Genomic DNA, 23,796 nt, shown 5'->3' with positions numbered 1-23,796 from the left:
GTGGAGGGAAAAATGTGATTAATTGCCCCGAAGCCCACGGATCTACAATTATTTGGTTGTTGTGAACAAATAAAGGACTACAGTATTCATCATATTCAAATGAGGCAGCAGAATAAATGATGGCAGGCCGGGTAGGAACAAACCGAGCCGTGTTCCGGCACAATCGGAAGGCGACTGGCGCCTTGTCAACCAGACGCAGGATGGTGGCGGGAGCCGAACCCGTTTGTCTCCGTAGCGCCAGCAAGGGCTGGGCTGACCCTGCAGGTGCCGGCGTTAATTCATGTCACACCTCGCGCCTCCAGCCTTCGCGGTATGAAAACCAGGCACCAATTTCGTAATAAAGACTTGTTTCCGACGAGGCCCGGTTTGGGGCGGGGGGCACAGATCTTCATTAGACACCTGCCCTGGGCCGCGCTCGTTACAGAGCCCAGGTACTGGCTAAATGCGTCCGATCATTCATCATGATTTTGCCCTCCACTTTGTCACAGCGTGGGGATTTAAGGAAGATAGATGGTACAAGATGTTGTCTCCTCCACAGACGCTTTCTGCTCTGGTAAGTGTGTCCGATGCAGAATTATTTTGCCACTTTATTATTTCCTAGTGAGTGTTTGTCAGAGCTTCGCCTCTTGGAAGGAGCGAGTTGTTTCCTGTCACTCAGGGATGTCGCGGGAGCTGTGATGCTTGGCTGGGCTCGCCAGCCAGCTGGAACCCGGGCAGGGTCCCCAGGCAGGGCTGCGGGGGGTCCTGGGAGTCTGGGCCGCAGGGCGAATGTCAAATCCAACAGAAATGGGGGGAGGCAGGCTTGGAAGAAGGCGGGGCTCGGGGGCTTTGAAAAAGGGGGCATCTTTCAGGACCTGGCCTGGCTGTCGGCCAGTCCGCTGGACGGGGAGCTGATCGAACCAGTGTCCAAAGGGCTGTAAGAGCCTGGCCTTGAGCTGAGCCAGCTGGAGAGGGTGTGGGCAAGGCTAGGGGCCTGCAGGGCTGCTGATGGCCTTAAGGCACTGCGGCCAATTCTGGTGCCCAGTGCTGGCACTGGATGAACTTCCTGCTCTGGGCAGGATGGTTGAGGGACTATGGTGTGACCAGCCGGGATGCCAGGTAGGTGAAGATCACACGAGGCTAAAGATGGGGATGAATTCAGCTTGAAGCGCAATCCAGCCCAGGGCCCAGGGAACTCTTGGGAATATGGGAACTTCATTCCGGGCAGTGCCGGGCCACAGAAGTGTGGGCCCTGGAATCCAAAGGTGAATCTGGCCCCAGGGAGAAGGTGGGGTATCTAGGAGGCAGCAGCCTGTCCTGTGGTCCCTTCTCACTTGTGTTTGCTCTGCAAGGGTCTCCCCACTGGCCCCATCCTTCAGGGTACCCGCTTCCCACAGCCACTGCTGGCTGCCCCAGCCTCTCCCACACACGGGAGAGAAATCTCCTTTTTCTTTGCTTCCCCTTCAGTCCACACTGGTCTGAGAGGGGAATCAGGAGGAGCAGTCCTGGAGGTTCAGGGGAAGGTTATGGGGATCCACTCAGGAGGAGCCCAAGCAGAGGCCCCACGGTGCAGGAATGTGGTGAGGGCCCCGCCTTTCCCCCACCCCACGATGCCGCTGCTGGAGACCACCTCGCCAACATGGCAGCGTTTCCCTCTTCCAGGTCTCTCCAGAGGCAGAGTATGGAGGATAAAGAGCACACCTGTGGAATCAGACAGGCCTGGTTTCAAAGCACTGAGGGCTGTGAGGTTTTGGAGTCTCCGTTTCCCCATCCGTAACACAGGGCCCAGGAGATGACATCCTCCTTGGAAGGCCTTAGCCTGGCTCCTGGCACACTGTAAGCGTTCTGTCCACTCAGACGTCCCCTCCCTGCCTCCTCTCCGGGTCCTGGCTGCCGGGCGTCCCTCATTCACCCCTGACCCGTCCCCGTTGGCCTGGCTGGGTCTGCAGCGTGGTCCCCGTGCCCCGGGACTCCTGGCTGGCATCCAGAAGGGTCTGCAGACGAGGCAGGCCGCATAAGATGGTGGCTGCCCTTCTGCCCCATGCACTCCCCGCCCTCGCTTTGTGGACGGCCCCACGGGGAACCTTAACAGTTCGCAGCAGCTAATTCCCCGGCCTTTCCCCAGCCCTCCTACATCCAGACCCTGGCTGGGCTCTGGGACACAGTCCCTGCCCTTAAGGAGCTGGGGGTCGGGGGAGGAGGAAACGTGAGCAGATCATTACTCCAAACACACATCCCGCCAGGGGCTCGGCGGGCGCGGGTCCCAGACCCAAACTCCACGTGAGGGGCATTCACTTACCGAGCCCCGCTGCCAGCTGGACCCGGTGCTGGCGCTCCTTCCGCCGAGTCCACTTTGCAGCTGAGAAAACTGAGTCTGCAGATGAACTAACGTGCTCGAGATCTCGCGGGATTCAGTCATGGAGGAGGGAGGGATTCGAACCCCGGAGGCTTCTGATGTCTTAACTCCGAGCTGGTCAGCTCGGGGAATGGAGCAACTGTGATTGACACCCACTGCATCCAATCAGAATTCAGCCGCGTCTCTGCTCAGGTTTGGCTTTTTGGTTTTTTTTTTTCCTATTCCGCCCACTTCTGGAGGCCTCTCAAACTCCTGGCCCCCTAGTCCCGCTAGAGTTTCCAGTTAGAAACCCCAGATCTGCAATTCTGTGCAGTTTTATGTTTAAGATATATTTTCCTTTTTTCTCCCTCAGTTTATCAACATGTTTCCTTTTGTAGCTTATCTCCCATTCATTCATTCATTCACTCATTCATTTGTTCATTGAGCAAACACTGAGGACCCACTGTGCTCAGTCAGGTCAAACTAGCAGGTGGGGGCCGCCTGGTGGCACAGCGGTTAAGTGCGCACTTTCGGCTTTGGCGGCCCCCGGGGTTGGCCGGTTGGGATGCAGACATGGCACCGGTCGGCAAGCCATCCTGTGGCAGGCGTCCCACGTATAAAGTAGAGGAAGATGGGCACGGATGTTAGCTCAGGGCTAGTCTTCATCAGCAAAAAGAGGAGGATTGGCAGCAGTTAGCTCAGGGCTAATCTTCCTCAAACCCCGCCCCCCACCCCCCCACCCCCCAAAAAAACCCAGCAGGTGGTGAGAGCCAGTGAGAGGGGCTGGCAGGGCCCCAGCCAGATGCCCTGGAGGTGGAGGGGCTGGCAGAGCTCCGGCAACGTATCTTGTGAGGCAGTGGATCTTGGAGGAACCCAGGGAGTACGGAGCCCCGCTGGTCCCAGGAGGCGTGGGACCCGCTGGTCCGAGGAGGGGTGGGATGGGCGCCATTCACCTCTCAGAGGCCCGTGTCCCGAGGAGCAGCAGCTGGGCCCTTCCCTCCATCCACCAAGCACTGCCCTGGGCTGGGCCGTCCACTCTCCACAAGCCTGTGGCCTCAGCCTCCTCACCTCCTTCAGGCTCTCCTCCTTCCTTCTTTCTATTCTGCAGCCAGGGTGATTTTCTTTAAACACAGATCTAACCATGTCACCCTCTGCTTCAAAAACCATAGCAGCTCCTCACTGCCTACCCACTTGAAACCTAAAGCTTCAACTTGGCATTCAAGGCCTTTCATGATCCAGCACCAACCTACCCAAGGCCACCGCTCACAAGCTGGATCTTAGCCTGTCACTTAAATTCTTTCTTTGTATTTTCCCAGCTGTAGAATGGGGATCATATTAGTACCTACTATGGCAGACTGCGTTTTCCAAAGATGTCAGCCACAATATACATCCCATCCCACAAGCTCTTCTTATAAGAGCCATTGACTCTTCCCTGGGGATGGTGGGGATGATGTTCCCTCCCCTTGAACTTGGGTGGCACTTTGTCACTGCCTTGATAGATATGGCAAAAGTGACGCTACAGGACTCCTGGGGCTACGTTCATCAAGATGCCTTGTGTTTCCATCTTGTTCTCTTGGGGTGCTCACTCTCGGAATCCGGCTGCCATGCTGTGAGGAAGCCAAGCAGCCATGTGGAGAGGCTGTGGTAGGTCTTCTGGTTGGCAGTTGGCACCACCTGGCCAGGCACGTGTGTAAGCCGTCCTGAGAGCCGTCTGCCCGGGCCAGTGATGGGTGGCACTGAGCTGACCCTGCCACGCCCTAAAGCAAAATAAATAACCGTTATTTTAGGTACTAAGTTTTAACTGGAGCCCCTACCCCCGTAGGGTTGTTATAGGGTAGATGAGTGTCTTGGTTTGCGAGGACCGCCATAACAAAACACCACAGATGGGGTGACTTAAACAACAGAAATTTATTCTCTCTTAATTCCGGAGGCTGGAAAGGCTGAGATCAAGGTGTCGGGAGAGTGGGTTCCTTCTGAGACGTCTCTCCTTGGCCATAGGTGGCCATCTTCTCTCTGTATGTCTTCATGTGGCTGTCCCTCTGCACCTCTGTGTCCTGATCTCCTCTTCTCCTAAGGACACCGGCCATACTGGATTAGGGCCCACCCTAGAGACCGAATTTTAACTTCATTACCTCCTTAAAGACCCGATCTGCAAATACGGTCACACTCTGAGATACAGAGGACGAGGACTTCAACATACAAACCTGGGTGGAATACAGTTCAGCCCATAACAAGAAGTAAATACATAAGAAATATTCAGGGGGTCGGCCCAGTGGCGTAGTAGTTGAGTTCATGCATTCCACTTCTGTGGCCCAGGGCTTGCAGGTTTGGATCCTGGGCAAAGACCTACACACTGCTCATCAAGCCATGCTGTGGTGGTGTCCCACATACAAAATAGAGAACGGTTGGCACAGCTGTTAGCTCAGGGCCAATCTTCCTCACCAAAAAAAAAAAAAGGAAGAAAGAAACACTTAGAACAGTACCTCACACAGACTAAGCACTCAATAAATGGTTGCTGAGTTATTCTAACTACTACCACTATCACCACCTCTGTCATCTGAGTGGCCTCGATCACACCACCTCCCTCCAGCCCTGGGGGCAGCTGTGGATCCCCAGGCCTCCTCTGAGGCTATCTCCTCTGCCTGCCCTGCCCAACCCTGTTCTCCATCTGCCCAAACCCTCCCTGTCTTAGGAGGCCCAGCTCCGGCACCACCCGGCCGTGGAGCATCCCTGTTCCCCCCGCCTTCCTTGGACTTCCTACAACTTGGGCTGAGGGCCCTGGGTACCACTTATTCTGATCTGCGGTGTATGAGAAGCTTTTGCTTTTTTGAGCTGCTCCTTTTTGTCTTCTAATATAGAAACATGAGTTTTTTTCCTGATTACAAAAATAAGTTGTGCTCAGTTTACACAATTCAGACAATACAGAAAGGTTTCAAAAGAAACTGAAAATCACCCAGAATTAATGACTTTTAAGATTTTAGTTTACATCTTTCTGGAATTTTTCAGATGTGTATATGTGTGTGTGTGTGTGTTTCTTTTTTCTTGATTCAAAGACAACACTGATTGCAGGAGGCATCATTGATTTAATTACACAGTTTTTAGGGAGAAAAGAATTACTGCATTTAAACATATATTAATTGCAATGCACATCCGGATTTCAGAAATGTTCAAGTGTGAAAAATGTCTACATCTTAGAATCAAGGAAATATGATATAAGCATTTATCTATGATTTTCAAAACGGGAATCTTTATGAACGCTATTTTATAGCCTACTTTTTAAAAATCTGAACAACAAAGCTTGGCCATCTTTCCGCATCAATGAATTAATAGCCACACCATCGATTTTAATGGCTGCATAGTATTCCATTAAACTGATATATGATAACACACTTATTCCTCGCTGAAGGCCATGAATTTTTGATTATCATTTTGATCCAAACACATTTATAGATCCTCGTCCTGATTTTCCTGAAGATAAATTCCTCCGATCAGCGTGGGAGGGAGAGCGGAAGCCCTCTGCCCAGGAGTTAGCTGCCACCAGCCCACGTGCTCCAGAACTGTCGCTGAACTGCCTGTGGGTCCTCCGGCATGGGGTCCTGTCACCGAGCCTCGTGCACAACAGGGCTCAGTCGATGCATATCCGTTTCTTAGTAGTCAGGAGACAGACCTCCCCTGAAGACTCTGCCTGGAACTGACATGTGATTAAGTCGACTTTCTGCAATGAGATTAAAAAAAAATAACAAGCATGGTTTTGAGGGTCAGCTGTCGTTTCAAATCCCAGCACAGCTACTCAGTGTGTGACTTAACCTCCTGGAGCCTCAGTTTCCCCATCTGAACAAGGGAGATCATGACGCCTCCTTGGCAAGCCGGTGTGGCTGAGTGTCTGCCCTGGCTCCGGGCAGCATCTAGGAGGATGGAAGGCCTGGATGTGGTCCTCGCAGGCACCACTCTCCCGAGGGAGCCCACCCCTGGGGAGATCTAGAGTATAAGCTGGGGGTGGGGGGGAACCTGAGTGCTCCAGGGCCTCTGAGAACCAAAGCAAGACCTTCTGTGCCTCAGTGGGCTCTGGGCTCCATCAGTGAGCTTGGCCCCAAGTGGTACAGACCACTGGAACCTGCAACGGGCGGTCCCTTGGTTCTCTAATAACAAGAAGACGAGTCACGGCTGCCATTTATGTGCCACGCACCTTCCAAGTGCTTTGTATTCGTTTTCTTATTTCATCCTTCTTGCAAGGTGGAAATACAGCCCCGCCTTACAGAGGACAAAACTTGGACTCAGAGAGTGACTGGACCAGAATCTCCACTCTGCCCACCTCTCCCACCGCCATCTCTCACCGCCATTCCTTGCCCCACTGCCAAGTCCTTCTCCACTCTGCAGCCAGAGTGAGCTTTTCAAAGGACCAAGCTAATTGTGACATTCCTCAGCTTATGACCTTCTTCAGTTGTGTCTCCCCAGGGCCCTTGGGAAAAAGTCCAAAGTCCTAAATATTGCATGCTTGGGGTCCTGCATGGAAAGCCTGGTTCGCCAAACCCCTCCAGCTTCACTTACACCCCTCACTTCTTAGTTCTCAGCTCTAGGCTCTTGGTTTGCACAATATACAAGTTCCCTCCTGCCTCAGGGCCTTTGCACAGCTCTTCTACTGCCTTTAGTTAATCTCCCCTCATTCTTTCAAGTTGAGCTTAGATTCACCTTCTGAAGAAAGCCTTCCATGACATTCCTCCTCCCCAGGTTAAGCCCCTCTGTCTTATTTTGTAACATTTATATACTTATCATCATTAGGGTAGATCAAAGGAAGTTGCCAATAGTTGACCATTTTGGACCTACACTAATGGCCATTCCCTGTGGTTCAACCTAATAAATATTTATTGTATTGTCTCTTCAATGTTGGGTCCCCTGATGTTTAGGAAATGCTCACGATTGATACTATGCTCACCATTGTATCACCCCAGCATGGTACCTGAACATGGAATAGAATTTCAATAAATTTTGGTGAATGAATAATAATGAAGTTGCCGGTTGGAATCAAACCTCAGTCCCTCCAGAAGAGTTGGAGCAACTGGTCACCCAGTCTACTCTAGCCTGGGGGCTGTCTGCCTACCACTTGGCACTAGCTCCATGCTGCAGAGGCACAAGCCAACAGAGGCAGACCAGGCCCTGCTAAGTGGACAGTGCTGGCCCACTGTAGCTGGCTCCAGCTGCCACACGATCTGACCCCAGTGCTCCATGATCGCGTCTGGTTCACTGGGAAATGGCCAAAATGGCAGCCGGGCTCATCTAGATGATAAGGCCCAGCTTTTTGGGGCAAGACCTCCGTGCCGTCCCTCCCTGGTCTCGTCCCCACTGGCCGGGCCTTCCAGGCTTGCGGCCTGCGCGCCGTGTCCCTGCAGCCACATGGTGGCAGTGTTGGCACCAACTGGGCTTCAGAGGAGCCGAAGCGTCAGCCTGGCTCCCGCAAGATGCCCTTAGAGGTGGCGTCGCTGCATGCGCACACTGTGTGCCCAAAGGGTGCGTGTGCAGGACGGGCTGCGAGTGTGCATGTGTGTCAGCATGTGGGGGGAATGTCTGGGGGGATCTGCATGCATAGGTACAAACAAACATGTTAGGATTTCTGTGTGTGGGTGTGTTTGTGTGCTCCCATGCATCTGTGTTTACTGATGGATCTCTGGCTCTGTACGTCTGTGTGTGTGTGTGTGTGTGTCTTTGTGCCTAAGAAGGTGTGTTTCTGGCTATGTATGGTCTCTTTCTGCCTCCTTGCACTTCTGTTTCTTAGTGTGTCTGTCTTTGCTTTGTAGCTGTGTTGATCTGAGAGGGGTGTGTGTGTGTGTGTCTGTGAGTGTGTGCTTCCAACTGGGCCTCTGGGTGCAACAAAGAGAGAGCCAGTGGTTGAGGGAGGTGTGTGTCTGGGTGCCTGGTTACCCCAAGGTGGGGGACTTCTGGGGCTCGGCCTCCCCCTCCTGGCCCCCCCTACCCCAACGCCTGCATGGACAGCTGCTCTGATTCCAACCCCTCAACCCCAGCCTCAGGCTCCACCAGTTGGGCTCCCCTCTAAGTGCCCTGTGCCCCCACCCCCCTGCCCTGCCCTGACAGCTTTCTCTCTGGTGCCTCCTCCTCCAAACGCCAGCTCCTGGGGCTCAGATGTTGACTCAGATGGACGTGCAGGGCGCCAGTCACCTCCTGACCCCGTTGCCCTGATGGAACCAGATGCCCTCCCCAGCACCCTGCCTCTGGCAGCCTCCGGTCTGCCTGCAGCCGGGCAGACGCCGTCCTGCCACAGCTCCCCTCCCTGGGGAAGCTGCACCTCATCTCCAGGGTCCCCAGTGGGTCCCAAAGCAGCAGATTCCATGGCGTGTCTCCGTCCTCAGACTGGAGGCGCCTGGAGATGGGGCTCTGCGTGTCCCCTCTGACCTCAGGGTGGAAGCGTGTCTCTGCCTGGAGAGAATGTGGGCACCCTGGTTCCTCCTCCAGGCCCCACCTCTTGCCCTGCGCAGGCATTTCTCGGTACAGTGCCACCTCCTTCCAGCCCTCCCCTCCCCTGCCAGGCGAGGGCCCAGAGTGCCACGTCTGGCCACGTCTGGCCACCCTTCCCCCATGGTTATTAATAATTGGGTATCAGGCGAGAGGCGACTATTGATTCCGGCGCAGGCGGCCCCGGGTCGGGGTAATTTATGGAAACACTGGTGTCCCTGGTGATAAATAATGAGGTGATCGTAGAGACAGGTCACTAGTGAGTGGCCTCCAGCCCGCTGCCCTGTCCACTAGCGTACAGGCTCATAAATGGAAGGAGAGAGGGAGAGAGACCCGGGCCGGCCATAAAGACAAAGGACGTGCTGGTGGTGCGAGGCGCCGGGGAGACAGGGAGAGGGGAGACACAAGGCAGTGGGGGCCATGCGGCGGGGCTGGTGGGAAGGGCAGCAATTCACAGAGGGAAGGACAGAATGACAGACAAGCACAGGGACACAGAGCGAGAGATTGGGCAGAGGAGGGGAAGGCAGACGTGAGGACAGAGACACGGCAGGGAGAGATGGAGGAAGACAAAGCCCGAGAGACTGAGAGATGGAGAGCAACAGAGCTGGGAAGGGCAGGGACAGGGATGGGGAGACACAGGGACAGAGACAGAGAGACACGCGGCCGCGGTACAACAGGCCAGCCGTGCTGAGTGCCTACTGTGTGCTGGCTCTGCTCTGTGTTCTCATTTCATCGTTCCAGCAGCCCCGAGCAGTGATTCAGAGCATGGCTCCAGAGCCAGCCCCGCTAGTGGGTTCAAATCTCGGCTCTGCCCCTGGCCACAGCTGCATGACTCTGGGCCGGGTCACTTCACTCCCGGTGCCTCGTGCCCCGATCCGGAACGTGAGGCCAACATACCTATGCCAATGGCAGTCGAGAGGATTAAACAAGTCAACACCTATGCCCTTGGGGACCGGTGCCTGGCGCATGTGGGTGCTCTCAAAGCATGTTGTCCTGGCTCTAGTCGATTTCATGCAATTCCATTGGATTCGATTCTCTTGCATTTAATAGACCACCTAGTTTACAATGAACGAGCCAGGAGAAACGAGATGCAGCCTGACTGGCAGCTTTGTGGAGACTCCCCGCGAGAAGCAGGGTTTGATTTGGGCCTTGAGGTGGAATGAGAAGGAAGCATAGTCCAGATGGCAGCACAGCTGATGCAAAAGCATCGCAAATTTCAAGGGGAGAGGGACCCTCGAAGGCTCGGTCCATCCTCTAACACCTGGATTCCCTCTATATCTCCCCGCCAGTTACCCAGCTTTAATTTGGCCACCTTCAGGGATGGGGAGCTCATTACCATCCTTGGGGAACTCTGAGATGGTCCTTCTTCAAAATCAGCCTTCTCATGCTGCCCCACTCCCCCCGCCCCTCACCCACCCCAGTTCAGCCCTGCAGAGGTTTGCAGTCAACAACTGGGAGCTATTCACAGCACCCCACCCCTCACCCTACTTGCTGATCATCAGGTGCAACCAATCTCAGCTGCTCCACCTATTCCTCCTGGGCTGGCCAGCAGGTCCCCTCCCGGTGCTGGCGGCTCTCCTGGGCAGCTCCAGCCAGGAGGGTCTCCAGGGGCAGAGGCAGGGAGCTGCTGTGCTGAGCAGTCAGATGGGGCTGGATGGTTCCCTTCACCCTCGTTGCACAGCGTTCAGACGCTGCTCCCCAGGCCCTGAGGATTCTTGGAGAGGCGTCAGTGGCTGCCCCAGGGTTGAGGGGGTGGCTCCTCTTGCCTTCCGTCTCCTCTGCTATTTGTTTCGTGCAGTAAAAAGCATGAAAACCCCCAGGTTACAGGCAATTGAGGCTGCTGCCCCAATGGGAGGCAGCAGGGAGCAGTGGGTGCTAACGCAGTGTGTCCTGGGCTGGTGTCCTGGCCCTGCCACCCGTTGACCAGGTGACTGTGCACAGGTCCTTTGACCTGTCAGGGCCCCAGTTTCCTCCAGTATAATAGAGCTGTGTGTAAGGGGCTTAACGCCCAGAGGCAAAGTCCCTTTAGTGGCCACTGGTGTTATTATCATCCTCCCCCTGCCCACCACTCCTTCACACTGGGAGCCTGGGACTATCTCCGTTTAGTCTTTTCCAAATATAAGAGCCCCCATGGGTTCCCTGGTCCACGTGTCCTGACATGACTGAACTTGTCTCTCTTTGCCCTGGCTCTGGAGCCAGCATAGCTCTCATCCCCCAGCCCTGAGGGACCAGCAAAGCTATCTCTACCTTCATGCACAAGGGGCTGAGGCCACAGCTGCACAGGAGTGAGCCCTGGGGCACTCCACTAGAGACCCCTTGTGAGGACACAGGCTGCCCTATTGTTCGCTTGGCTCTTTGTCCATTCAACATTTCCCCATCTATTCGGCAGGTATGTCCCAAGAGACCTCATCACCCACCTTCCAGGAATCTGGATGCCTCCTCTCAGCCTGACTTCTCTGCCTGCTGGACCAGCCATCCTGTAGACAAGAATACAGCCGGCCGATGTGGCCTTTTCTTAGCAAACCCCTCGCTCTCCTGGGTTTACACACTTCTTCCCCTTAGGTGCTCACAGATCATCGCTTTATATTCCATTCTAGAATCTTAACGGAGATATTGAGACTCAAATGATATTATTATAGCAGCTAATTATTCTTTTTCCTATTTTATAGATGAACAAGCTCAGAAACGTTAAATAGCTCACTCCAAGAAATGCAGTTTCTTGGTCTGTACCCATCTAATTCCTCCTTCTTCTGCCTTAAAAAAGTTACATTCTGGGGGCTGGCCCGGGGCGTAGTGGTTAAGTTCAGCATGCTCTGCTTCAGCGGCTGGGGGTTCCCGGGTTCGGACCTGGGTGTGGACATACTCTACTCATCAGCCATGCAGTGGAGGCATCCCACATATAAAGTGGAGGAAGATTAGCACAGATGTTAGCTCAGGGCTAATCTTCCTCATGGAAAAAAGAAAAGCGGAAGATTGGCAATGGATGTTAGCTCAGAGCAAATCTTCCTCACCAAAAAAAAAAGGGAAAAGTTATATCCAATGAACATAGCTGAGGATGGGTGACTGGACCAGTGTGTGTGTGTGTGTGTGTGTGCACGCATCTTGGGGGGTGTGTAGAGGGAACCATGTTTGGAATACTGGGTCAGGACCAGCCTTTAGGTGGTGAGGGCATTGGATGTCAGGTTACTGAGCCCAAGTTTTATTCTGTGGGCAGTGGAGAGCCACGGAGCCTTCTGAGGTTATACCTGAGTGGTTGGCAGATTAATCTGACAGTGGATGTAAGATGAATGGGGTTGGGGAGAGTGAAAGCAGGAAGACCTGTGAAGAGTCTGGGGACATAGTCCAGGTGACAGGGACAAAAGGTCAGTGCGGGGGCAGTGGGAGCAGGTGGAAAGCAGAGCAGAGGCTCAGAGCCAGCTCAGAGGCAGCACTGGATGAATTTCAGCTGACTGGGTGGGTTGGGGTGGAGAAGGAGAAGTCACACAGCCTGACCCACGCACGGAGGGGTGATGCTGCCATGCATAGGGGGAAGCAGCTTGGCTGAGGGGCAGGTGGGGAACTCGGTGTTGACTCTGTGGAGGCAGAAGGACCTGGGAGATGTCACGTCCAGGGGGCCCTTGGAGACGGTGTCTGATGCCCAGGAGCGTGGTCAGGAAATGGAGAGTTGGGGTCGGCAGAGCAGGGCTCGTGGTTGGAGGCGCTGGAGAGAAGGAGATGCCGGCAGGGCCAGCCCCCGCCCAGCACTGCCTGCGCCTCCTGCAGGCAAGGCTGGGCTTCTTGGCTGCCTCCTCCTGAAGATTGGGAAGACTGGGACCCGGCAGGGCCGGGATCCACACCTCCACCCAGCCCAGAGCCCCGGTGTTCAGCACAACCTCTGCATCAGGTGGGCGGTGGTCCCTTGGGGAGGTGAGAAGCATGCAGCGATGGAGCTGAGGAAGAAACAGAGGGGCCCGAGGAGGGAGAGCTGGACCGGTGATGCAGTGGGGGTGGGACATCCTGGATTTGGTACCCAGAGGCCATCCATCGGAGCCTCTGGGAAAGGAGAGGGGATGCACCAGAAGGCGTGGTTTGGGGGACCTGATGGGAATACACATTGGTTAGGCAGCCACTATGTGCTTTTAACGTCACACTGTTGCCTCAACACCCTGCAAGTTGTTGGAGACTGTGGACACATGTCTATGACTCTGCTTTCATAGGCGAGTGACGGGGCCAGGATTGGAGGCAGATCTTTAAGGAAAACAAATCCTTGGCTGAGAGAAAAGTAAGGATGCAACTGGACCCTCATCCTAGGCTGTGGGCTCCCCAGGGTCCCTGTCCTTTCTGTTCCTGGACAGTCCTCTTGGTCTCCAGGGCCCCTCCTGGCTTCCTGCACAGCAAGCTGGGAGCTCCTCTCAGGGCTTATCCCTTGTCCTTTCTGGACCCAGGGACAGTGAGGAGACAGCTCCAAGGCCACATGGTTGGTGGCAGAGGCAGGGTTTACACCAGGTCCGTCTGACCCCGGGGCTTCCCCGCGCCTGCATTCCCTTCCACCTGGAAGGGCTCGGCCTTGCTCCTCCTGAGGGACGCAGAGAGCGCCAGACACAAGGTCTCCCCTTCCATGAAGCCTTCCGGCCTGCCCGGGGATGCTCGTCCCCTCCTCCAAGCAGCTCAGCGCTTCGCGCATCCCTTTCGCACTGCCCACCCCCAAGGACAGCAGTATGTTTAGGGGGCTGTCTCCCCCTTCCTGTGCCCAGGGACCCCTCGGCGCAAGAACGGGGTCCCAGCCATCTCCGTGTCCCGGTGCGCAGGGCCTGGCACAGAGGAGGACCCAGTCGACGTGCTGAAAGCATGAACAAACAAAGGAGGGCCGGGTACCCCCCCAGGCCCGGTGGGAGGGGGCGGGCTAAGCTCTGCTGCCGACCCCACCCCCCCACGCCACCCCCGACCCCCAGGCCCCGCCGCAGGCCACAGTGAGAGAGGGGGGCTCTGTTCCCGACCTCCAACCACAGGGAGAATAAAAGTTTGTGAAATATTAGTTTAATAAGACATGCGACTACTATTAAGGATCCGAGCGGTCCTTATTTATTATTCATGCGGCCGCGTGATTTAGGGACGAGCGGGTCCGCCGAGGCTCCAGCTCGGCCGCCTCTCCCATCACAGGTTCCCTCCCCCCGCGTCCCCCTCAACTCGCGCCTCCTCCCCGTCTGTCCACACTGCGCAGGCGCATCCTCCGGGGCCAGGGGAGGGTTGCCACCGCAGCTCTTAGGCCACCTCTGGACCCTGCGGTCACCTTCTCTTCTCCTTAGTACTAGGGGGAGGTCCCAAGCTGCCTGAGTCCAGCTTGCAGAGTCCTCTCTGCAGCTTTGGGGACACCTGTGCGGGGTAGGGGTCGGGGCGGTTCCCTCTTTTGCCTCATCCCTTCTTTCTGTCTTCTTTCCATCTTCTCTTTCCCAAGTCGAGAACCTGCGAGGATTGGGAGGGTACTGGGTTCCAGCTCTTCCTCCTGCCCCAACTTGCTGTATGACCTTAGGCCAGTCCCTTGCCTTCTCTGGGTCTCAGGGATCCCTCTAAAACTAGAGGCTAGAGTGAATAATCTGAAAGTTTCCCAGCTTTAGGGGGGAGGAGGCAGTTACATGCAACGCGGTGTGCAGATCTTAAGTGGACAATCCTTGAATATTGGTGAATATATTCACCCATGAAATCCCCACCCCATCAGGATACAGAACACTTTCAGGACACCATGAAACTTTTTCTTCCTCCTTTACAGTTGACTCCCTGCCCCTACTCCCAAAGGTGATCACTGTTCTGAGTTCTTTTGCCACAAATTAGTTTTCTTTGTTCTTGAACTTCGTATCAATGAAATCATATAGCAGGTACTCCTGTGATTTGTATCAACAGTTTGTCAATTTTTATTGCTAAATAATACTCTGTCGCTTGCACCGTAGTTGGTTAATCCATTCATCTGTTGATGGTTTGGGTTGATTCCAGTGTTTGGCTATAATAAATAATAGCTTCTTTGAACATTTGTATACAAATCTTTTTGCAGAAATAAATTTTTATTTCTCTGGAGTAAATACTTAGGAGTAAAATTGCTAAGTAGAATGATAAGTGTATGTTTACCTTTTTAAGTAACTTGCAAACTGTTTTCCAAAAGGTTGTAGTATTTTACGCTCTCTCAGCAAAGTCAGAGTTTTCTGGATGCTCCACGTCCTTGCCAACACTCAGTATTGTCAGTCTTTTTAACTTGCACCATTCCGTTGGCTGTGGTAGTAGCTCATTGGCGTTTTAATCTGCACTTCCTTATGACTAATGCGATTGATCACCTTTTCATGTAGGTATTGACCATTTATGTATTTTCTTTTGTGAAGCATTTATTTTACTCAATTTTGCTTACGTTATTTGCCTTTTTATTATTGATTTGTAGGACATTTATGTGTTATGAATACAAATCCTCTGCTGGCTATATGTATTGTTCATATTTTCTCCCAGACTGCTTTGCCCTTTCATTTTCTTCACCATGTGTCTTGATAAGAAGTTTTAATTTTGATAATTTCTGATTTGTCAACTTTTTCTTTTATAGTTTGTGTTCTTTGTGTCCTCTCTAATAAATCTTTGCCTCCCCTAACATCATGAGTGTATTTCTCCTATAGTTTTCTTATAGTGGTAGTTTATATGATCTATCTTGAGTTAATCTCTGTGTGTGGTGTGAGGTAGGGGTGGGGACTCTTTCCCAGACTCTTATGCAGTGGGTCAGCACTATTTTTCGAGGAGACTTTTCCTATTCTCGCTGAATAGCCTTGCTGCCTTTGTCAAAAAAAAAAAAAAAAAAAATTGACTCTGTGTGTGTCTGTTTCTGGACTCCTCTTGGTTCTGTTGATCCATTTGGTCTGCCCTGATCCCAAGTCTCATGCTCTTGATTACTATACCTTTATAGTGAGTTTTAAAATCAGGTAGAGTAAATCCTCCAACTTTATTTTCCTTTTACAAGATTGTTTTGACTATTCTAAGTCCTTTGCTCTTCCGTATAGATTGTGGAATCCATCTGTCAGTTTCTACTAGAAAGCCTATTGGGATTTTGATTGGGATCCAAGTTTTTCTGTGAGTCACTTTGGAAATGGTCTCAGGAGGCTGCCGGGTCCCCAGCCCTGGCTTCTGTGCTCTGCCCTGCCCGTTTGGCCCAAGCTCCAGGTGTGGCACGCTGAAGGTCGCTGTCCCTGAGCAGCCACCTTACCTGCCCTCTCCACCAACACCATTTCATGAAAGGTCACGTTCTGCCCAAAGCATTGTCCTTTACTGGAAACCCATCCCAGAGGGTGAAGGCTGGGGTATCCAAGGGCCCAGAACCCCAAACCCGGCCTGGAGCCTGGACTCAGGCCCAGAGCCTAGAGCTTAGAGCCCAGTCTGGTCCTGGGAATAAAGGAACAAGCGTCATTGCCTAGCCCCTGGGAGCCGGTCTGGATGAAATTTAAACCCCGTATATCATTAAGATATTTAAGGTTAAAATGTTATTATGTCTGGGATTTGCTTCAAAATAATTGAGAGGGAGTGAATGGTAATATGATGTAACAAAATTGGTCATGAGTTGATAATTGTTGAAATTGAGTGATGGGTACAGAGTGTTCATTATACTTCTCCATTTTGAATGTTTGCAATTTTTTATGATAAAAATTTTTAAAAATGCACCCTCTCTAGTGAGGCAATCCCCTCCCCCTTCATTTCCCCCAAGCCAGGGCCTGGACCCTGCTGCTCTCTGGCTAATGACAACCCCTTTGCCATCTGCAGCATCCCCCGTGGCCGCTGCACTCCCCCATGGCCTGTGCATCACAGAGCAGACGTTGACCCGGTGGGAGCATGACCTGGCTGTGCAGTTGGCCGTATCTGGGCATCTCCTGATGTAGGGTTGGCAGGTGGGTTTCCATATCACCTCAAATGAGTTTTAGGATGATTGAACTACAACAGCTGCCACCCACAACCCAAAGCAGGGCCCCAGGCCAGCCCTAAGCAGTGACAGCCAGGGTGGTCGGGCAAGAGAGTAGGGAGAGAGTTGTTAGCGAAGATGTCAGAGAGGTGGGCAGGGAGAGCAGATCTAGGGCTTTCGAGGCTATGATAAGACTTCGGCCTTCCCTAGAAGTGAGATGGGGCCCCCTGGAGGAGGGCTTGGAGCCAAGAAGTGGCATTAACTGATCTCTGCTTTGAAAGGATGCTGCATGAAGTACTGCTTGGAGGATCCCGGATGGAAGCAGGAAGCTGCTGCAGTAAGCCATGCTAGAGATGATGTGGGCTTCGCCAGGCGGGGGCAGGGAAGGGGGCCGAAGGTGGTCTGGTTCAGGATATATCTTGAAAGTATTGCTGGTGAGTTCCCTTATGGATTGGATGTGGGTTGAGAGAGAAAGGGAGGTGTCAAGAATGACTCCAAGCTTTGTCGTCTGAGCACCTGGTGACGTGGAGTTGCCGTGCATCACACGGGGAAGACTGGGAGGAGTGGGCAGGGAGGCTGATCAGGATGTGGTTGTGGACGTGTTAGGTCTGTGGTGCCAGATGTGCAACCAGCCATGTGGCTGTTGAGTGCATGCTTGGGTACACGAGCCTGGAGCTCCAGGAGAGATGGGGGCTGGAGACTGAATTCTGGGAGTCATACCAGGATGGGATTTAAAGCTGTAAGACCGGAAGGGTCACTGGACGAGTGAGTGTCCCTAGAGAAGATGTCTGAGGGCTGAGCCCCGAGCACACAAATATTTCAGGATGAGAAGAGGAGGAATCAGCAAAGGAGACCGAGGGAAAGCAACCAGGGAGGCAGCAGAAGGGCTGAGAGCACCTTGGACGCCGAGTTCAGACCGCGTTTGAAGGAGGAGGGAGTGAATGACCGTGTCACATGCTGGTGAGAGTGTCCTAGTGGATGGAGAACTGGCCTTGGACCGGACAACATGGAGGCCACAGGTGACCCTGACAAAGCTGCTTTGGGGAGACGGCAGAGTGGCAGCCTGGTAAGAGTGGGTGCAGGAGAGGAGGTTGGGCGCCTCTCCCACTCCCTCAGCAGTGATGCCATTTTCCCACCTTCCTATGCCTCCTCCCGCCTCACTCCTCCACTCGCTCTCAGGAATCCATCTTCTCTCACAGTTAATGGAAAGAACAGAGCCCCGGGTCAGCACTCCCAGCTTCCATCTACCAAACCTGTGCCATCTCTTGCCATCACACGCTCTTTGCTGCGTCTCTCCTGCCTCAGAAGACAGGTCTCTCCTCCTGCCTCCACCTGTGATGCAGACCCTATTCCATCTCGCCTCCCCTGAGGCCTCACTACACTAATAACCCTCCTTTTCTGAGGTCCCCATCTACCCTCCCCCACTCACTGGTGTGTCCCATCATTAAACATTGTGCTCAAGTCTGTACCATCTTAAAACTTTTTCCCTTGAGCGTATTTCTCTTTCCTCCAAAGCTCTCAGTTTCCTTTATGTGCCAGTTTTCTTAAAATAGTCTACATATGGTGCCCTCGTGGGCTCACCGCCTGGTCAGGGGCATGTAGGGGAGGGCAGCAGGGGGTGCAGGTGCCGAGCAAAGGTGCCAAAGGGTGACGCCTGGCTTGGGGGTCTGCTCCCTCCATGGTGGATCCTGACACTCTACTGGGTCCCTTACCCGCTGCAGCTGACATTGACTTCTACCTCTTCATGAAAGATGTCTAGAAAGATCCTGCTTGCTCCCTCTTGCACCCCTCCAGGAACGGCCAGAGATAGAGGGGCACACTGCACCCAACAGAGAAGGCTGGACAAGATAGGGGGCAGTATTAACCCAGGATGCCGCGACAGAGACCAGAAGCCCACCAAAGTCACAGCCAAAACCTGACTGGGTCTGGCTGGAGCAGGTTGAAAGAAGGTGTGGATCAAGGTTAGAGGTTCAGAAACAAGGCTGTCAGTGGGACACAGGTGGTGGAGGCCTTTTATGTGGTGCTGGCAGCGTGGATGGGGCTGAGTGTCCAGGTTTAACTGAGACACATGCAGGACTGACAGTCTGCACCAAAGAAAGAAGCCAAGGATCGTCCCAGGGCACCAGGCCCTGTCCCTGGGCCCGTCTCCATTCCCAAATGCACGACGGAGGAATCCGCTGGAGGTGGAAGTCCAGCGCCCTGGCCCCCAGCCCCCAGTGCCCACACCCACCAAATCTGGGCCTCCTTCCCCTGCTCAGCCTCCTCCCTTCCCTGGAGGAGGCCTGGGCTACAGACATTATCACTGCACCCCCAGCTCCACGTTGTCAGGAGAGGGGAGCTGAATATTCAGTATCTGGGGAGACAATAAAAATCCCAGGAAGAACCTGCTAAGGCAATTACCTCTGCATAAATGCATATATTATTCATCCGTGGCTTTGAATATATAAATAATACTGATACAATTTGCATGCGTTAAAAGGAGATGTAATTACCACTGATGCCTGTGAGCTCCTGGTACCCACTGGCCACATCCCCGGCCCGGCCCGCTGCCCTGCCCCCAACAGCCCACCTTTGCCCTTTCTGGAAGCAGATTATATCACATATGGGTTTTCTGCAGTTGTAAAGAAGCCAATCGTTGCTGCCCTTGGGGCTTTGGTTGGAGCGTGATTTTTTTATGAACCTGTGTGCTGCTGTGGCTGCCCAACTCTGTTCTTAAAACTTTGGGCAATTTTAATATTGTTATTCTAATTGTTACTTTGAAAATCATGTTTCTTTGGTTACAAAAATAAGGCATGTTCATTGTATAAAATTTGGAAAATACATGAAAGTTTGAAAAAGAAAAATAAATTCATTCATTCTTCTGCTGCCCAGACATAAGCACAGCTCATATTTGTGTTATTTCCTGCCAGTCTTACTTTTCGATGCATAGATAAACTTTTTTTTTCTGAACTTAGGATCATATTATACATAATGTTTTGTAACCTGCTTTTATCTGTTACAATATGTCATGAGCAGATGAAGAAATATAAAAGGCTAATAAATATGAAAAGATGCTCAACCTCACTAGTAATTAAGGAAAATACAAATTACAATAACAGCGAGATATAAATTTTCACCTATCATATTATTAAAGATTTAAAATAATAATACCCACTGCTGGTGTATGCGTGTAGAAACAGGCTCTCCCAAACAGTTATTGCTGGGAGGAGAGTAAATTGGAATACTGTTTGGAAGGGTAATTTAGCAATATGTATCAGAATGCTTAAAATATGCATGCCTTTTGGCCTCTGAAAATCCAGTCCTTAGAATTTAAATAATCACACAAACAGGAGAAGATATAACAATGTGAATTGTAGTATTTTATCATAAAAAAAATTACAAGCAACTTTAATAGTCCAGCGTTGGGAATTAGTGTAATAACTTATGGTCGATCTACATAGCAGAATTCCACGCAGCCAATTACAATGAAAACACACACACACACACACACACGGACAAATACTCTATACAATCGAGAGTAAAAAGATGTTCCCAAAGTATTACATTGAGACTTCTGGCTAATTGTGGTAGGTTGAAAGAAATGTTTTTATTTCTGCTTCCTCCTGAAACCCCACTAAATGAAAAGGAATGAACAGGATGTAAAACCACAAGGACAAAGTGAACGTGAGAGAAGAGGAGAGATGTCAGTACATTTTTGGGAAATGGAATGAGGATGAAGAGTTGGAATAGCTGGAAAAGGTGAACATCGGGAGCAGCAGAGGGGATACCAGCAATGAGCTCTGCACAGCACAGCGCAGCATCCCCGAAAGATGCAGGGACGGGGCATCAGCTGGCCGGGAAGACAGGGCTGAGGTGGGGACTGGAGAAGGAGGTTGTGGTCGTCACTTCTTCAACAGATATTGGGCATCTGCTCTGCTAAATTTCTGTTTCATGGAGCCTACATTCTCTTTGGGAAGATAGACTATGAATGAGGGAAACATAGAGGATATTAGAGAGTGCTAAGAGCTTGGAGGAAAATGAGGGAGAGGAAAGGATGGGGAGGATTACATAGGAGGGGGGCGATTTTATAGAGAGTAGCCAGGGAGGCCTCCCTGGAAGGTTACAGGTGAGTAAAGACTTGTAGGAAGAAAGGGAGCAAGTCTTCAGAAAGCTGGGGAAGGACTGTTTCCATCAGAAAAAACAGCCAGTGCAAAGGCACTGAGGCTGGACTGTGTCAGGAGCATTTGAGGAACAGAAAGGAAGCCGGTGTGGGGAAGGCCGGGGGAGCAGTGGTCTCGACTGCATACAGATACTATTTAAAGCTGTGAGAGTGGGTGAGACCACCAAGGGAATGAGTATACAGAGACAAGAAGACCAAGGATGGAGCTCCAGAGAGTGGCAACCCTTCGAAGTGGGGGAGACGCGGAGGAATCAGCAAAGGGGACTGGGAGAGGTAGGAGGGAGGAGGTAGGAGAGAGACCAGGAGAGTGTGGGGTCCTGGAGTTCAAGTGAAGAAAGTATCTCAAGGAGGAGAGAGTGACCAGTTGTGGCACATGCTGCTGGGATGCCAAATAAGATGAGGTCTGCGAATTGAGGGTTAGCAACATGGCAGCTGTCAGAGAACCTGGAGAGAGTCCCTTCAGGGGAGTGGCCGACGGGGAGGCAGATGGCAGCGAGTTCAAGAGAGAACAGTGGAGGAGGAATTGGAGCCTGAGTGCAGACCAGCCCCACCCAGTGCAAACAGAACGTGAGCTATGCGTGTAATTTTAAACCTCTTCGTAGCCACATTTAAAAAAGGAAAAAGAAACAAGTGAGATTAATTTTATCAATAGATTGTATCTAACCCAATACATACAAAATATTATGACTCCCACATGTAATCAATATACAAGTTATTAGTGAGATAGTTTGTATTCTTTTCCGTACTAAGTCTTTAAAATCTGGCATGTATTTTACCTTTATGACACATTGACACATCACCGTCTGGCTGGCCACATTCCAGGTGCTCAATAGCCACAAGTAGCTAGTGGCTACTGTGTTGGACAGAAGACAATTCTTTCAATGAGTTTCGGGATAAATGGAAGGGAAAAACGAGATCAGAAGGTGGGAGAAGAAGTAGGAGTGAGGTTTTTTGGTTGTTTTTGTTTTAATGAAAGGAATAGTAACATGTCTACATGTTGACAGATTTGGCTGAGAGTCTACGGAAGGAGCTGTGAGATCTCCCACTCCCTCTCTGGTCTATTTTTCTAACCGACGTGGCAAGTGTCTCCCCCACCCAGCAGGAGACTGGCTGTTTCTTCTATGGACAGAGCTGAAACGCTCAGGCCCAGGGACCCTGGCCCCGAGGAAGGTGAGAGAGAGGCCTCATGCTGGAAACAGGATGAAACCGAAGCCCGTGTGCTAACGGGTGAGCCCCCATCCCCACGCGGCCCCTTCTGCCCCTTACCTCCAAAAGTTCCGACAGGAAGTCTGTCCCCAGGAGGAGACGGGAGGATTTCTGACTTTGTTTTGCTTTTGGTTTGGCTTCTTGTTTTTGAGAAATATAAGTCCTAGAGAAAAGACTTACAGATACTAACATTTGGGAGTCCCCACTGAGATGGCCACAGCCCCACCTGGTCACCGCCTGGTGAAGCCCACCAGGTGACGGGCTCCCCCCATGCACACAGGGTTTCTAAACTGCTTTTTAGAGCCCTACTCTTAAATATGAATGAAAATAGAAAGGGTCATCAAGCATCGCCTTCTGGTACTTAATATGGTGGACAGTCCTCAGCATGAACCGGAGAGGCCCAGACCTCCAGAAATGAAGGGATCAGAGACAGCAGGCAGCAGAAGGAGATGGAAAAACAGTGATTAAACTCCTCAGCAGGATGAGAGGAGATATGGCCACCATCAACAACGTGCTACCTAAGAGAAAACAGGAGACAACGGAGCTCTGCCACACCTTGGGGTTTAAAATATAACAGAAATTTAAAAATTAAATAGAACAATTCAAAGGTAAAATTGAAGAAATCTCCCAGGTAGGTGCTCCCATCCCCAAAAGAGCAGAAATAAAAAAAAGAGGGGAAGAAAGATTTAAAAGTTAGAAGATCAGTTGAGGAAATTCAACATCTCACTAACAGGAGTTCCAAAAAAGGGAAAAGAGGTCACATAGCGGGGAGGAAATTATCCAAGAAAGAATAGAAGACAAGTTCCAGAACTTAAGGACACGAGGTTCCAAACTGAAAGGTCCACTGAAGATCCAGAACAGTGAATGAAAAAGCTCCACCATCACTGGGAAATTTCAGAGCATGAGGCCCCCCCCCCAAAATGAACCCTCCAAGCTTCCATAGAGGGAAAGAAACAGACCACACACAAAGAATGGCATCCCAGTTCCCAACAGTAACAGTGAAACCAGAAGACAGAGGAGCAAAAGTCATCATAGTTCTGAGGGAAAGTGATTTTCAATCTGGAAGTCTATACCCAGCCCAAATAGTAACCAAGTGTGAGAGGAATAGGACATATTCGGAAAAGGAAAGTCTCCCCATACACCATCTTCAGGGAGTTGCTGAAGGAGGGACTCTATGAAATAGAGGGAGCAAAGAAGGAAGGAGAAAGCCTCAGGGTCTAGGACATGAGAGAGAGGCGAGGGGAGTCAGATGTACAGGAGGCCCGAGAGCAGGCATTCCAGCCCAAAAAATGGCAGAACACCTATGTATTCAGCCATGTGAAAACGAATATCCCAACGGTCCTATCATTCTTTTGAATAGAGATAGTGACATAAAAATGTAAGTGAATAACAAGATCCAGCAGCTATCAACTCCAAGTTGCCTGAGAAAGGAACTACCAATATAGTACACTACCTGGCTCAGCAGTGCAGATAAAAACTGACCATGAGACCCTAAGCAGAGAACCCAACTAGACCCACCCAGGTCCTAACCGACAGAGCTGTGAGCTAATAGATGAGTGATGTTTTAAGCCACTAGGTTCACGGTAATTTGTTATGCAGCAACAGAAAAGCAATACAGCTTACAACAATCAGCATTTGTCTGGTTCATGAGTTTTCAGGTCCGCTGGATGGTTCATCCTGCCTTAGCTGGGCTCGCTCGGTTGTCTCTGGTCAGCTGTGGGTTGGGACATCTTGGCAGATCTCAACTTGGCAGGC

The 23,796-nt window shown here is 51.8% G+C and overlaps 1 long non-coding RNA gene across 2 annotated transcripts; it reads left to right on the top strand.

Annotated features, from left to right (window-relative positions):
- Positions 1-159: 159 nt before the first annotated feature.
- Positions 160-7,318, top strand: LOC106782597 (uncharacterized). Of its 2 annotated transcripts, none has more exons than XR_011432350.1 (5): positions 160-310; positions 489-553; positions 1,642-1,815; positions 2,223-2,527; positions 5,765-7,318. It is a non-coding gene; the product is annotated as an uncharacterized lncRNA (long non-coding RNA). The 2 variants fall into 2 exon arrangements; XR_011432351.1 differs by having other exon boundaries at positions 170-310; positions 2,295-2,527.
- Positions 7,319-23,796: the final 16,478 nt, after the last annotated feature.

This window comes from Equus caballus, chromosome 25 (assembly GCF_041296265.1).
Source record: "Equus caballus isolate H_3958 breed thoroughbred chromosome 25, TB-T2T, whole genome shotgun sequence".
Lineage (NCBI taxonomy): Eukaryota > Metazoa > Chordata > Mammalia > Perissodactyla > Equidae > Equus > Equus caballus.
Note: the sequence above shows the minus strand (reverse complement) of the source record. Positions and strands in the feature narration are given on the sequence as shown.